The sequence below is a fragment of the Dreissena polymorpha genome, chromosome 5 (assembly GCF_020536995.1).
Source record: "Dreissena polymorpha isolate Duluth1 chromosome 5, UMN_Dpol_1.0, whole genome shotgun sequence".
NCBI lineage: Eukaryota > Metazoa > Mollusca > Bivalvia > Myida > Dreissenidae > Dreissena > Dreissena polymorpha.
In genome coordinates, this window is record NC_068359.1 from 37,499,100 (window position 1) to 37,515,329 (window position 16,230).

General features: G+C 35.8%; 1 pseudogene; it reads left to right on the forward strand.

Annotated features, from left to right (window-relative positions):
• The first annotated feature begins 264 nt into the window (after positions 1-264).
• LOC127881609 (zinc finger protein 107-like) overlaps positions 265-16,230 on the forward strand; it is a 36,751-nt pseudogene continuing 20,785 nt past the window's right edge.

The window sequence follows — 16,230 nt, forward strand, 5'->3', positions numbered from 1 at the left end:
TGTTGTTCACGATCCATGCGTTCGTTTGGAGAGACAATTATTATAATCTATTTGATACTTATTATGTTTAACAACAATTGTTATGTTTGATTGTTCAACATGCATATCTTCAAATAAATACAATATTGATCAAAGTTCTTTGTTACACAATGGGGCCGTTTTTACCAACTTAAAAACTGTCTTTGGGGCCGTTTTGACCAAAGTGGGGCCGTTTTGACTATTTTTGACTAGGGGCCGTTTTGACTGGGGCCGTTTTGACTAGCTCCCGGATTACTGTTCCTGTGTCGTAAGAATAGCTAGCGTATTTACAAAATATTTTACAAAAAACGTGGATATTTTCAGACATAAAGGTTCAAATCAGTTACCCTATGTTGCGAACAGAAAATAGACCTATTAGTTGTTTGTTTTCATCCTTATTTGTTTTCGTTCATTAAATTTAATTTATTCTTTAAGAATTTCAATTTCTGAGATTTTTTTGGGGACGATTGAACATTACCGGTGCGCAACACTTAACATCAAACAGCGTACCCTAACCGTTAACACCTAACACATAACAACTAACGCAACACCTTATAATCCTTTTTATCCTATATATTTCCTTAGTATCGGGGGCTACCGCCCCCAAACCCCAGTTTTGTCGATAGTGGTAAACAACTGCGTACCGGTAAAGTTCAATCTAGACTTTTTAAAAAAACTAAAAATGGTCGCGAAGAAGTGCCAAGAAGAGAGATTTTTGTGGTAACCACATATCAAGCTCAATTAGGGGAGTTGTGAGTGGAAATGAATAATAACAATATAACAGTTCCAAAGATGCAGTCCCTTGCATGCTAATGTTTTATATACACATGTAGACATAATTAGTAAAATTATATTTGATATGTGCATGATTATCATTAAAAACGATGATTTTGTCAACCTTCTCTGTATGCGCTTATATGAATTCCACCTCTTTTTGCCAACCAGTGTGCAGAGTCTAAACTTTGCAGGTGCGCGTGACGTCACTCGTCAACTGGTCTAATTATTTTAGCTCGACTGTATAGAAAGCCTAAGGCTTATTTTCAACGCTCTCGAGTCCGTTTCCTGGGACTAGAACCAGTACTTGGTGTCTATCACGAAAATCTAAAGAACAATCCCATAGTGGGGATCGAACCTTTGACCTCCCGATCGCTAGGCGGATACATACTATTACATCAGTATTACATCCTGATCTTGAAGGGTTTAAGGGTTTAAGCGGTCCCTGCTTTCCCCTTCTGCCCCTTGAACTCCGAGAGACATGTTTTTATCAGCTTTAATCTTAAATCACTTCACCATGCATGATTAATCGAACATGCTTTTATCTTTCTCACTTATTCACTTTTAACACTTTTATCTTGCACTGACTGCGCACCTGTCAATAATACCCGCAAGGGGAGTTAGACAGTATAAATAGATAGATAGATACCATATCCACTACACCACTGCGACCTGTACATTGACGTGATGGACGTTTTGTGCCACTACCAGATATTGACACTGCTATTTGTGTAGGGAGGCAGTGGACGTTTCGTTTCACTAATAATAAATATACACATTTCAGAATTCCTCTTGGTCGTGGATCTGGTCATGTGTTGTGTCCGGTCCCAGGCCTATGATGTGACTGCATGCCCTCAGAAGTAAAAGTAAATCATTTTTATTTTATAATACATAAGTATAATTGTTAACACTGTTGCAATTTACAACATTAATATACATTTCGTTCTAGTTCTCACCTATATGGTACTATTCACACTTATCAGGCCATATATTTTCAGTGGGACGAAACATCTACCCATTTTCAACACAAATATTGGTGGCACATATCGGTAGTGGCACAAAACGTCCATAATCCTTTATGATGGTTGAATTCAAGTTAATTCTATTAGTTTTAATTTAGTTTTACTTTAAGAATACACATGATAAACACTGAAAATAATATTTAACGTGTATTTCGTGTAATTATGTCCATTGTGTTCATGAATTTATAAAAAGATTTAAAATAAAGTGTTATTTGTTGCATGCTTATGTTTATTTAATTATTTATAGTCATTGTTTTAATATTTTGTCAATAACAATTTTTTTTCAACTATTTCAATAATTGTATTCTAAGGTAACAATGAAAATGTATTGTTATTATTTACTTATTGATGAGATTGAAGCCGTGTTCATGACCGCTAATATTTATTCTAACACGCTTACTACATGTAAGTGTTACCATGTTTGAGCAAAAACAAATCGGTCTATATCATGATCATTGCTATTACTTGATGATGAAACAAAATGGTAACAACAAGGAACACACTTTACTATGTCAAGATAAAGTTTCCAAAAATGAATATAAAAATGTTTGTAGAAGATACTATTCTTTCATTTGAATTATTCAGGGATTGGCTTCTATTGCACAGTATGCATTACCCGTTATTGTTGATCAGAGCCCTACAAAAAATATTGAAAAAAACACACATACACTAATACATAAAGATTAGCTTTTGTGATCACTTAATGTAATGAGTGTAACTGTAAAGTAGTTTGCAATATTTTTACACATTTGTAAGTGTTGTGACCATACATTGTGTATCTGTCTCATGAAATTGCATAGTAAGAAGTATGAACGAATATTTTCAGAATGACACATACACAGAAAAGTGTGGCGGCCTCCAAAAAGTTCAAAATGAGAAAACGAAAGACAGAAAGCAATACCTGGGAAAGTGACCTTAAAAGCAAGTGTACAATTATAAAGGACTTTGATTCCAAAACCCAAACTAGGGTAAACACTTTATCGGCTAGGGTAAGTCCAGAGACATTAAATTCAGACCAAACAATAGATGACTTGAACTCTGTTTGTGTCAAAATTGAGACTGATGAATGGACAGCATGGTATAGTACGGCTTCTGATTTTTATTCCGTTTGTGCCAAATCAGAACAGGTTCTATGGGATGAGAGACATCCAGATGGCAACAAACAAGATGGCTTCACCTCTGAATGTGCGAAATCAGAACAGACGGAATGTGAAGTTATGTGTCAAGATGTTATCAGACAAGCTTGCTTCAATTCTGTATGTGTGAACAAAAACACGACTTCCAATTCAAATGCACAAGATGATCTACATTCTGTATGTGGGGCATCACAACAGTCTCTAAATGCAAGTACAGACCAGGGTTATATAGCAACATTTGACCTCAATAATGAATGTGGTATAGCTAAACAGAATATAAAGACAGAAACAGACAATGGAAATACAACAGCAAATGATCACAATGCTTTATGTGATCATACATATTCAAAAACACATGAGAATCAAGCTAAACTGGCCGACCTTAATTCTGTATATCCGACAAGGGAAGAGATTGAACTTTCAAATGTTGACGAATATTGTGCTAAATCAGCTGTGGGTGGAGGGACGATACAAATGGACCAATACTCCAACTTAAATGTTCCAACACATTCGAACTCGGAAAAAGATGGAGGTGAATTATGTCCACTCAATAACTCAAACAATTAACATGGAATCACCATGAAACTTTTTATGCCCCCAGATTGAAAGATCGGGGGTATATTGTTTTTTGCCTGTCTGTCACTCTGTCATTCTGTCCCAAAACTTTAACCTTGGATAAAGTTTTGCGATAGCTTTTGCAATATTGAAGATAGCAACTTGATATTTGGCATGCATGTGTATCTCATGGAGCTGCACATTTTGAGTGGTGAAAGGTCAAGGTCATCCTTCAAGGTCAAAGGTCAAGTATCATTGTATTTTTCTTTCCAAAATCTTTAACCTTCGTTAAAGTTTTAGCATAACCTTTTTAATATTGAACACAGCAACTTCATATTTGGCAGGCATGTGTATCTCGTGGAGCTGCACATTTTGAGTGTTGAAAGGTCAAGGTAATCCTTCAAGGTCAAAGGTCAAAAAATACAAATAAATTAATTTTCATTTCTTGATTCAATCTCAATGAATCTCATGGAGCTGCTCATTTTGAGTAGTGATAATTACAGGTCAAGGTCATACTTCAAGGTCAAAGGTGAAATATCATTGTATTTTTCTTTCCTAAAACTTTAACCTTAGTTTAAGTTTTAGCATAACTTTTTAAACATTGAACACAGCAACTTCATATTTGGCATGCATGTGTATCTCGTGGAGCTGCACATTTTGAGTGGTGAAAGGTCAAGGTCATCCTTCAAGGTCAAAGGTAAAAAAATCAACAAAAAAATATCATTTTTCCAATATAATCTCTATCTTACATCTCGTGGAGCTGCACATTTTGAGTGGTGAAAGGTCAAGGTCATCCTTCAAGGTCAAAGGTCAAGTATATGGTTTCAAAGCAGCACAATAGGGGGCATTGTGTTTCTGACAAACACATCTCTTGTTAGCTCATCTATTTTTTGAAAAAAAATTATGAGCTATTGTCATCACCTTGGCGTCGGCGTCGGCGTTGGCGTTGGCGTCGGCGTCCGGTTAAGTTTTGCGTTTAGGTCCACTTTTCTCAGAAAGTATCAATGCTATTGCATTCAAACTTGGTACACTTACTTACTATCATGAGGGGACTAGGCAGGCAAAGTTAGATAACTCTGGCGTGCATTTTGACAGAATTATGTGCCCTTTTTATACTTAAAAAATTGAAAATTTTGGTTAAGTTTTGCGTTTAGTTCCACTTTTCTCAGTAAGTATCAATGCTATTGCATTCAAACTTGGTACACTTACTTACTATCATGAGGGGACTGGGCAGGCAAAGTTAGATAACTCTGGCATGCATTTTGACAGAATTATGTGCCCTTTTTATACTTAGAAAATTGACAATTTTGGTTAAGTTTTGTGTTTAGGTCCATTTTATTCCTTAAGCATCAAAGCTATTGCTTTCATACTTGCAACACTTACTAACTATCATAAGGGGACTGTGCAGGCAAAGTAATGTAACTCTGACTGGCATTTTGACAGAATTATGTGCCCTTTTTATACTTAGAAAATTGAAAATTTGATTAAGTTTTGTGTTTAGGTCCACTTTATTCCTACAGTATCAAAGCTATTGCTTTCATACTTGCAAGATTTATGAACTATCATAAGGGGACGGTGCAGGCAAAGTTATGTAACTCTGACTGGCATTTGGACGGAATTATGGGCCCTTTATACTTAGAAAATTGAAAATTTGGTTAAGATTTATGTTTTGGTCACTTTACCCCTAAAGTATCATAGATATTGCTTTCATACTTGGAACACTCACAAACTATCATAAGGGTACAGTAAAAGGACAAGTTGCATAACTCTGGTTGTCATTGTTACGGAATTATGGCCCTTTTTTGACTTAGTAACTTTTAATATATGGTTAAATTTTGTGTTTCGATCCACTCGAAGTATCAAGGCTATTGCTTTCAAGCTTCAAATACTTACATGCTATCATGAGGTTACTGTACCTGGCAACTTGAATTTTACTTTGACCTTTGAATGACCTTGACTCTCAAGGTCAAATTATTAAATTTTGCTAAAATTGCCATAACTTCTTTATTTATGATTAGATTTGATTGATACTTTGATGAAACTACTCTTACCTGACATACCACAATAGACTTCACCCAAACCATCCCCCGTGCCCTCCCCCCCCCTCCCCCCCCTCCCCCCCCCCCCCTATTTTTTTTTTTTTTTTTTTTTTTTTTTTATAAGATCATCTCACAAATGACCACCACACCCTCACACTATACCCCCACCCCACCCCCCACCCCACCCCCCCCCCAAATTTTTTTTTTTGATTTTTTTTTTTTTTTTTTTTTTTTTTAAGATCATCTCACAAATTATCACCACACCCTCACACTATACCCCCCCCCCCCGATTTTTTTATTATTTTTTTTTTTTTTTCGCTTTTTTGGAAGATAATGTAATAAATGTCCACAACCCCACACTATACACCCCTCTTCACTCCACTCCTCCCTCCTTTGTGATTGAAAATGAGAGTCCCTTCACCTTTAAAAAGAAAATAGATGAGCGGTCTGCACCCGCAAGGCGGTGCTCTTGTTAATTATGTAATAATATCAAAGCACAGTTTTTACAACAAGCCAGATTGCATTAAGCTGTTCGTAGTTGGCCCATTATTTGTAAAAAGGCTTAATTTACATTGCCAGCTCACTTACATGTAATCCGATCGATTACATGGGATCATAATGAAACATGGTGGCTAAAATTGTGGGCATTAAATATCCACCAAGTTTGATATAAATCAGCTAAATTGCATTAAGCCCACCTATATTAAGGCCCTTGCATAAATTATCAAGTATTTGCCAATTTAAAGTCGTCTGCTTTCTAATAGGTAGTTAAAAAGCTAGAAGAGATTTCATTGGAACCAAAATACCATAAAAGTGAGTGTTGTCCCAGAAATGCATGTTGAGGGTTAAATGTGAAACTGTTGTACCTGCTGAACATTTCTAGATTAGATACAGTACATGTAGTTTTACACCACATTGACTCAACCCTTTCTGTGGAGATCCAAGATGACCGTGAACACACATGCATTGTTTCTTCATTTCTTACATGCATTGTTTCTTCATTTCTAACATGCATTGTTTATTCATTTCTTACATGCATTGTTTCTTCATTTCTTACATGCATTGTTTCTTCATTTCTTACATGCATCGTTGCTTCATTTCTAACATGCATTGTTGCTTCATTTCTTACATGCATTGTTTCTTCATTTCTTACATGCATTGTTTCTTCATTTCTTACATGCATCGTTGCTTAATTTCTTACATGCATTGTTGCTTCATTTCTTACATGCATTGTTTCTTCATTTCTTACATGCATCGTTGCTTCATTTCTTACATGCATCGTTGCTTCATTTCTTACATGCATTGTTTCTTCATTTCTTACATGCATCGTTGCTTCATTTCTTACATGCATTGTTTCTTCATTTCTTACATGCATCGTTGCTTCATTTCTTACATGCATCGTTTCTTCATTTCTTACATGCATTGTTTCTTCATTTCTTACATGCATTGTTTCTTCATTTCTTACATGCATTGTTTCTTCATTTCTTACATGCATTGTTTCTTCATTTCTTACATGCATTGTTTCTTCATTTCTTACATGCATTGTTTCTTCATTTCTTACATGCATTGTTTCTTCATTTCTTACATGCATTGTTTCTTCATTTCTTGCATGCATTGTTTCTTCATTTCTTACATGCATTGTTTCTTCATTTCTTACATGCATTGTTTCTTCATTTCTTGCATGCATTGTTTCTTCATTTCTTGCATGCATTGTTTCTTCATTTCTTGCATGCATTGTTTCTTCATTTCTTCCATGCATTGTTTCTTCATTTCTTACATGCATTGTTTCTTCATTTCTTGCATGCATTGTTTCTTCATTTTTTACATGCATTGTTTCTTCATTTCTTACATGCATTGTTTCTTCATTTCTTACATGCATTGTTTCTTCATTTCTTACATGCATTGTTTCTTCATTTCTTACATGCATTGTTTCTTCATTTCTTACATGCATAGTTTCTTCATTTCTTACATGCATCGTTTCTTCATTTCTTACATGCATCGTTTCTTCATTTCTTACATGCATCGTTTCTTAATTTTTTTTCATGCATCGTTTCTTCATTTCTTACATGCATTGTTTTTTCATTTCTTACATGCATTGTTTCTTCATTTCTTACATGCATTGTTTCTTCATTTCTTACATGCATTGTTTTCTTCATTTCTTACATGCATTGTTTCTTCATTTCTTACATGCATTGTTTCTTCATTTCTTACATGCATTGTTTCTTCATTTCTTGCATGCATTGTTTCTTCATTTCTTGCATGCATTGTTTCTTCATTTCTTCCATGCATTGTTTCTTCATTTCTTGCATGCATTGTTTCTTCATTTCTTACATGCATTGTTTCTTCATTTTTTACATGCATTGTTTCTTCATTTCTTACATGCATTGTTTCTTCATTTCTTACATGCATTGTTTCTTCATTTCTTACATGCATTGTTTCTTCATTTCTTACATGCATCGTTTCTTCATTTCTTACATGCATCGTTTCTTCATTTCTTACATGCATCGTTTCTTCATTTCTTACATGCATCGTTTCTTCATTTCTTACATGCATCGTTTCTTCATTTCTTACATGCATTGTTTCTTCATTTCTTACATGCATTGTTTCTTCATTTCTTACATGCATTGTTTCTTCATTTCTTACATTCATTGTTTCTTCATTTCTTACATGAATTGTTTCTTCATTTCTTACATGCATCGTTTCTTCATTTCTACATGCATCGTTTCTTCATTTCTACATGCATGTCTATTCATTTCTTAAGCATGTTCTCATCTTACATGCATGTTTCTTCATTTCTTACATGCATTGTTTCTTCATTTCTTACATGCATCGTTTCTTCATTTCTTACATGCATCGTTTCTTCATTTCTTACATGAATTGTTTCTTCATTTCTTACATGCATTGTTTCTTCATTTTTTACATGCATTTTCTCTTCATTTCTTACATGCATTGTTTCTTCATTTCTTACATGCATTGTTTCTTCATTTCTTACATGCATTGTTTCTTCATTTCTTATTGCTGCTGTTCTGATGCATTCAATATTTGACCGAAACGACTGCATCAGTATTTTGTTATCTTTTGAATGTTTAATTTTGAATCGTCTGAGAGGTGCTATGGATTTATTTATTTTTGTTGACATCATATTGTGTCGATAATCTTTACAAAATCTTCCTTTTTGTTTGGAACTTGTATTTGTGGATTTTTTAGAATGTCTGATGCAAGACTTCAGACATGAAAATTCGTGCGGCATTTTATTTCATGGATGAGAGGACCCAAAATCTAAATAATATGTTAATAATATTTTATTTCACAGTATTGTACCCTTGTTTAAGTGTGCCAAGTATAGATACATAACACACAAGAAATCCGGTATAAGAAAAACGAGTCACACAAAATACGTATTTTTGCGAAAAAAGAGGGTGTTGGAAAACTTACTTATTAATAACAGAATTAATTTTAATGATATGCTTGCAGAGAATGCTTTGGCAAGGACTGCCCCCCTTTCCCTGGAACCAGCTGAGATTAAATTTGAGGAAAATGGTGACCATGTGAAGAAAGTTAAGGTATGTATAAGTAACCAGTATTTTGTTAGCTCGCCTGAGCACAATGTGCTCATGGTGAACTTTTGTGATCTCCTTTTGTCCGTCGTGCGTTGTTTGTCATGCGGCGTCAACATTTGCCTTGTTAACACTCTAGAGGCCACCTTTATTGTCTAATCTTCATGAAATTTGGTCAGAAAATTGGTCTTAATGATATCTTGGATTTGTTGAAAATGGTTACGTTTGCTTGAAAAACATGGCTGCCAAGGGGCGGGGCATTTTCCTTATATGGCTATATATGGCTATAGTAAAACATTGTTAACACTCTAGAGGCCACATTTATTGTCCGATCTTCATAAAACTTGGTCAGAAGATTCATCCCAATAATATCTTGGACGAGTTAAAAAATGATGCTGGTTGCTTTAAAAACATGGCCACCAGGGGGCGGGTCATTTTTCCTTATATGGCTATATACGGCTTTAGTAAAATCTTGTTAACACTCTAGAGGCCACATTTATTGTCCGATCTTCATGAAACTTGGTCAGAAGATTTGTCCCAATGATATCTTGGATGAGTTTGAAAATGGTTTTGGTTGGTTGAAATACATGGCAGACAAGGGGGCGTGGCATTTTTCCTTACATGTACAATGTATATAGCTATAGTAAAACCTTGTTAATACTCTTGAGGCCACATTTATTGTCTGATCTTCATGAAACTTGGTCAGAAGATTTGTCCCAATGATATCTTAGACGAGTTTAAAAATTGTTCCAGTTTGTTGAAAAACATGGCCACCAGGGGGAGGTGCATGTTTCCTTATTTGGCTATTGTAAAAACTTGTTAACGCTCTTAAAAGTCACATTTATTGTCCAATCTTCATGAAACTTGGTCAGAAGGTTACCTTGGATGTGTACAAAAATGGTCCCGGTCTGTTGAAAAATGTGGCCGCCAGGGTGTTCACTATTCAAGAAAGTTGGTTAGAACATTTGTTCTAATGACATCTTGGGCTGCACAGAACAGGTCAGTTCCTTTGAATCTCAGGTGAGCGACTTTGGGCCTTTCTGGCCCTCATGTTTTCCTCTTATTGCAGTCAATTATAGGGAGGTATTGTGGCTTGAGCACTGTACTGGTCCAAATCTACATGTGTCTGTCCTGAAGATTGTTGTTCCAACCTATCTGTTACTACTGGGTGGACCTTGCTCAAACTTTGACCGTTGAATGACTTTCATGTGTGATTATCATAAAGTAAGGAATATTGGCTGCAACAAGTTTTACCACAATTTTTTATGGTCGTTCGTCTCTTTTTCTGCATAAGAAAATATAGTCTCAAAATGTTTGTGTTTTAAAATCTTAAGCTGCTTGGCGGAATTTGCTTAATCTTTCACTGCCTGATTAATCTTAATGTGAAGACGATGGTTAAGAATCACATTTTTGCTGTGACCAGTATTTGCAGAATACATTCCCTTTGTTTGTTGTTTAGGTAGAGTGTGTTTGTGAATGAGATATTTTATAGCTGTAAGCCTATTGCATGGAATGCTTTTTTGTTTTGATTAAAAGATAAATGTTATCAGAATAAAATGTGTTCAATGTAATGTATATTCTTCATATTCAACACCATTGCAGAGAATGAAGAAAACGAGGTCCCCAGAAAAAGACAAGACTGGTTATATTCTGCAAGAGAGGAACCTAGCCAGCTGTATGAGCCTGGAACCTCCAGATAATGACCATTTTCTCTGTAAGTCCCTAAACAAAACATCCATTACCTTGCATTAGAAAGTCTCACGAAAGACTAACAAACATCATTATAATTTTTAGCTTTCTGAGCACTTAGTTTACAAGTTGAGCTAAAGTGGTAAGTTCGGCGACATGTGTTGTGCATGGTCAACAATAGGCTTGTTACCACTCTACAGACAACATTTAAATCAATATTGACAAAAATGTGTCCGTATGTTTATAATGAAAATATTGAAACCAAGTTATAACCCAGGTCAAGTAGGTTAAAAACTAGGCTACATTTGTAATTTGTCAAATCATTGAAAATCTGTATTACTACTCTAGAAAGCACATTTATTAATCAATCTTTATAAAACTTGTAAAAAATTATAAACTTTGCAAAATTTTAAATTATATTGGGTTAAGTTGAGTGATAACTTGGACAGCAGGTCAAATAGTGCAAACCTTTTTACCCTTTTAAGCCTTGTTTAGGATTCAATCTTTATAAAACTTGCTCAGAGTTTCAAGGCCAAGTACAACTATAGGTAAAAACTAGGTCACTGGGTTAAAAAAGCACCACCTAGTTACGCTCATTGGATCATTGTCGACCTGAAATGGCTTGTAGTCACCCGGGGGTGACTAGAAGCCGAGTCATGTCACCCTGGGGTGACTTCAAGCCGATTCTTGTCACCCGATCAGCTTGAAGTCACCCCAGGGTGACAAGAATCGGCTTCTAGTCACCCCCGGGTGACTTGGGGGCCATTTCAGGTTGACAATGACCCAATGAGCCCTAGTTACCATATGACAAGCCATATAAAAAGTTAAACTTTAAGAACATTGGTCATAATGTTTAATTTGAGAGTAACTTGTTAAGATTTCGCTCAGATGTGGTCAAAAATTAGGTTCCTAGGTTAAATCTGACAAAATAAGTGATACACTTCAATAGCCATATTTGTGGCTGTGTTGGATTAAACTTGTTTCTTTTTATGCCCCCGGTTGGGTGGCATATAGCAGTTGAACTGTCCGTCAGTCAGTATGTCAGTATGTGTGTATGTCAGTCTGTCTGCCCGTCCGAAAACTTTAATGGCCATAATTTGTTCACTATTGAAGATAGCAACTTGGTATTTGGCATGCATGTGTATCTCTTAAAGCAGAACATTTTGAGTGGTGAAAGGTGAAGGTCAAGGTCATCCTTCAAGGTCAAATGTCAAATATATGGCGTCTGTCCGTCCGAAAACTTTAACATTGGCCATAACTTTTTATGCCCCCCTTCGAAGAAGAGGGGGTATATTGCTTTGCACATGTCGGTTGGTCTGTTGGTCGGTCGGTCGGTCGGTCCGTCCACCAGGTGGTTTCCGGATGATAACTCAAGAACGCAAAGGCCTAGGATCATGAAACTTGATAGGTACATTAATCATGACTCGCAGATGACCTCTATTGATTTTTAGGTCAAAGGTCAAGGTCACTGTGACCCGAAATAGTAAAACGGTTTCCGGATGAAAATTCAAGAACGCTTATGCCTAGAATCATGAAACTTGATAGGTAGATTGATCATGACTCGAAGATGACCCCTATTGATTTTCAGGTCACTAGGTCAAGGTCATGGTGACCCGAAATAGCAAAATGGTTTCCGGATGATAACTCAAGAAGGCTTATTCCTAGGATCATGAAACTTGATAGGTAGATTGACCATGACTTGCAGATGACCCCTATTGATTTTCAGGTCACTGGGTCAAAGGTCAAGGTCACGGTGACCCGAAATAGTAAAATGGTTTCTTGATGATAACTCAAGAACGCTTATGCCTAGGATCATGAAATTTGATAGGTAGATTGATCATGACTTGCAGATGACCCCTATTAATTTTCAGGTCACAAGGTCAAAGGTCAAGGTCACGGACACCCGAAATAGTAAAATGGTTTCCGGATGATAACTCAAGAACGCTTATGCCTAGGATCATGAAACTTGATAGGTAGTTTGATCATGACTGGCAGATGACCCCTATTGATTTTCAGGTCGTTAGGTCAAAGGTCAAGGTCACGGTGACCCAAAATAGTAAAATGGTTTCCGGATTATAACTCAAGAACGTTTATGCCTAGGATCATGAAACTTCATAGGTACATTGATCATGACTGGCAGATGACCCCTATTGATTTTCAGGTCAAAGGTCAAGGTCACAGTGACCCGAAATAGTAAAATGGTGACTGGATGATAACTCAAGAATGCTTATGCCTAGGATCATGAAACTTGATAGGTAGATTGATCATGACTCGCAGATGACTCCTATTGATTTTAAGGTCACTCGGTCAAAGGTCAAGGTCACGGTGACCCGAAATAGTAAAATGGTTTCCGGATGATAACTCAAGAACGCTTATGCCTTGGATCATGAAACTTGATAGGTACATAGATCATGACTGGCAGATGACCCCTATTGATTTTCAGATCACTAGGTTAAAGGTCAAGGTCACAGTGACCCGAAATAGTAAAATGGTTTCCCGATGATAACTCAAGAAAGCTTATGGCTAGGATCATGAAACTTCATAGGTACATTGATCATGACTGGCAGATGACCCCTATTGATTTTCAGGTCACTAGGTCAAAGGTCAAGGTCACAGTGGCAAAAAACATATTTACAAAATGGCTGTCACTACAACGGAGAGCCCATATGGGGGGGGGGGGGCATGCATGTTTTACAAACAGCCCTTGTTCAATATTGAAGATAGCAACTTGATATTTGGCTTGCATTTGCATCTCATGGAGCTGAACATTTTGAGTGGTGAAAGGTGAAGGTCAAGGTCATCCTTCAAGGTTAAATGTCTAATATATGGCGTCTGTCCATCCGAAAACTTTAACATTGGCCATTACTTTTTCAATATTGAAGATAGCAACTTGATATTTGGCATGCATGTGTATCTCATGAAGCTGCACACTTTGAGTGGTGGAAGTTCAAGGTTAAGGTCATCCTTCAAGGTCAAGGTCAAATTATTACTTTTTTTTTCAAAGCGGCGTTTTCATGAAGCTGCACATTTTGAGTGGTGTAGGTTCAAGGTCAAGGTCATCCTTCAAGGTCAAAGATAATTTTTTTATTTTTTTTTCAAAGCTGTGCAATAGGGGGCATTGTGTTTCTGACAAACACATCTCTTGTTCATATCTAAGCCAATATTAAAAGAGGGTCACATGAAGTAACAAACTATGTCACAAGGTCAAATTATTGACCTATTTTTACAATTGTACCTTTAACTTGGGTCAGATTCTGTGTTGCAAATAACTCAGAAAGAACATTTGATTAAATCATATGAGCTTATTATGTGAACTGATGACTCTGGGCATAGAAATAAAGAGTGATGCAAAGGCTGTCTTTCAGATATTTTCTAAATTAGCGGTTTTATACTTTTCATTATGAATATATGTGGGTTCTTTAAATCTGATGTTCTGGTAGCTGATATAAGTCTTTGACTTAGTTTGATAATTGCCATGTGTTTATTTGCTCTCTTAGACTGTGGAGAATGCAATGAGGAGTTTGAAGGGGACTGCCCTGTCCATGGACCCTATAACTACATACAGGACAAAGAGGTGAAGCTGTTTTCATTTTTCAAATATAAACTACATGTTGTAGAAAAATAAGGAAAAAAACATACATATCACTATTATGGTATCATGATAAAGTATCGGTATAAAGTATCATGGGCATATGAGACTGTTTCTTAGAAAGTGTTTTACTGTTTATAATGTCGATTAATATAAGAAATGCCTTAAACAGGCCATCAGCTGATTCCTATATTCCTATATTTTGGAGAACTTTTTCCCATATTTTTCAAAACCTATATTTCCTATATTTTCCTATATTTTTGACTTTTTTATGCTCCCTCCAATTTTTTTTTGGGGGGGGGAAGCATATAGTCGCCTCTTTGTCTGTCCATGCGTGTGTGCGTCCGTCCGTCCGTCAGTGCACAATTTTTGTCTGGGCTATTTCTCAGCAATTTATGACCGGAATTCAGTTAAACTGTATGGGAAGCTTCACTACCAAGAGGAGATGTGCATATTATCAGCCGGTTCTGGTCGGATGATTTTTCACAGAGTTATGGCCCTTTGAAATTTTCCATTTACTGTACAAATAGTGCAATTCTTGTCCCCCCAACTACTGACTGGAATTCAATGAAGCTTTATGGGAAGCTAACTACCTTGAGGAGATGCGCATGTAATTTGTGGGTTCTGGTTAGATGATTTATTTACACAGTTATGGCCCTTTAAAAATTTTAAGTTGCTAAACCTTCCATCATATTATTTTGTCCAAAGTTATGCCCCTCAAGACGTTTTCTTTTATCTGAATATATAGTGCAATATTGTGACCAAAAAACCTTTGGGGAGCATCACCCGTCTCCGACGGTTTCTTGTTCCTCTATTTTGTTCTGAAAATTTCCTTTAAAAAAAAATACTTATAAGAAGTAATACTGTCTTTAGATATTTTAATTTACAGTGTACAAAGCTGTCCCTCCTCTTCCAAAGCATCACCATCTTGCAGGAGTGCTGTTATACACCATTTTGATATCTATATGGACACCTTTGATGAAGAAAAATATAACTATTGTAAAGGTAAGAACAAATCCTAGCAGATAGTTGTAACAGGCCTTTCCCCCAGGGATGCTCTTCTGAGGGGATATTTAATGCTCATCCTGATCTTAGATGGAATTGAGCGTATGTATAGGCTTCCGGACTGCTCAGAATGCAGCAAAGGATCTTCTAATTAACATTTTATGTTAAAAAGTAAAAGGTAAAATGTTAAATGGTAAAAGGAGTTTGGTGTGATGTTTTAGATATTACACAGATATCATAAGGTACATGTAAATATTTGATCCACTTTTAATAGACAAAACTGTTTTAAAATATGTTTCATTGTTGTTACTTAGTAGTCTGCAGGTAGCAGCAGCATCATGTAAATTCACAAAGGTGTCCATTCATTACAGAATTCTAACAGTTATCTTTTAAGTTGTTCTAAGTTATCTCCATATATTGATCTCATTCTGATTTATTTTTGATATCTAAAGGAGGATGTTCTTGTTCCGTATACTCTGCTGATTATTGAGATGTTTGATTGTCATTTTGCCATGTATACCATAGCATCTTTTTCTTGTTTTTAAGATATGCATCTACCATTGTCTCACTGTGTCTGACACCCATGAGATTAGATTGTTTTACACTGGTTTTAATAACACATTGCAATTTTGTTCAATTAATTACATGTATTTTGATGTTCAATTTCAAATATATTTACATACAGAAGCTTCCAAAAAATCTTATATTATGTATGTACATTTTATCATAATTGGTGTACTTTTCATGTCCTAAAAATGTTTGATTGAAGAGCGTATATAAATTTTAATGTGCATAAAATACAGAATTTATATTATATACCATGATATGATACTAAATGTATGTGAT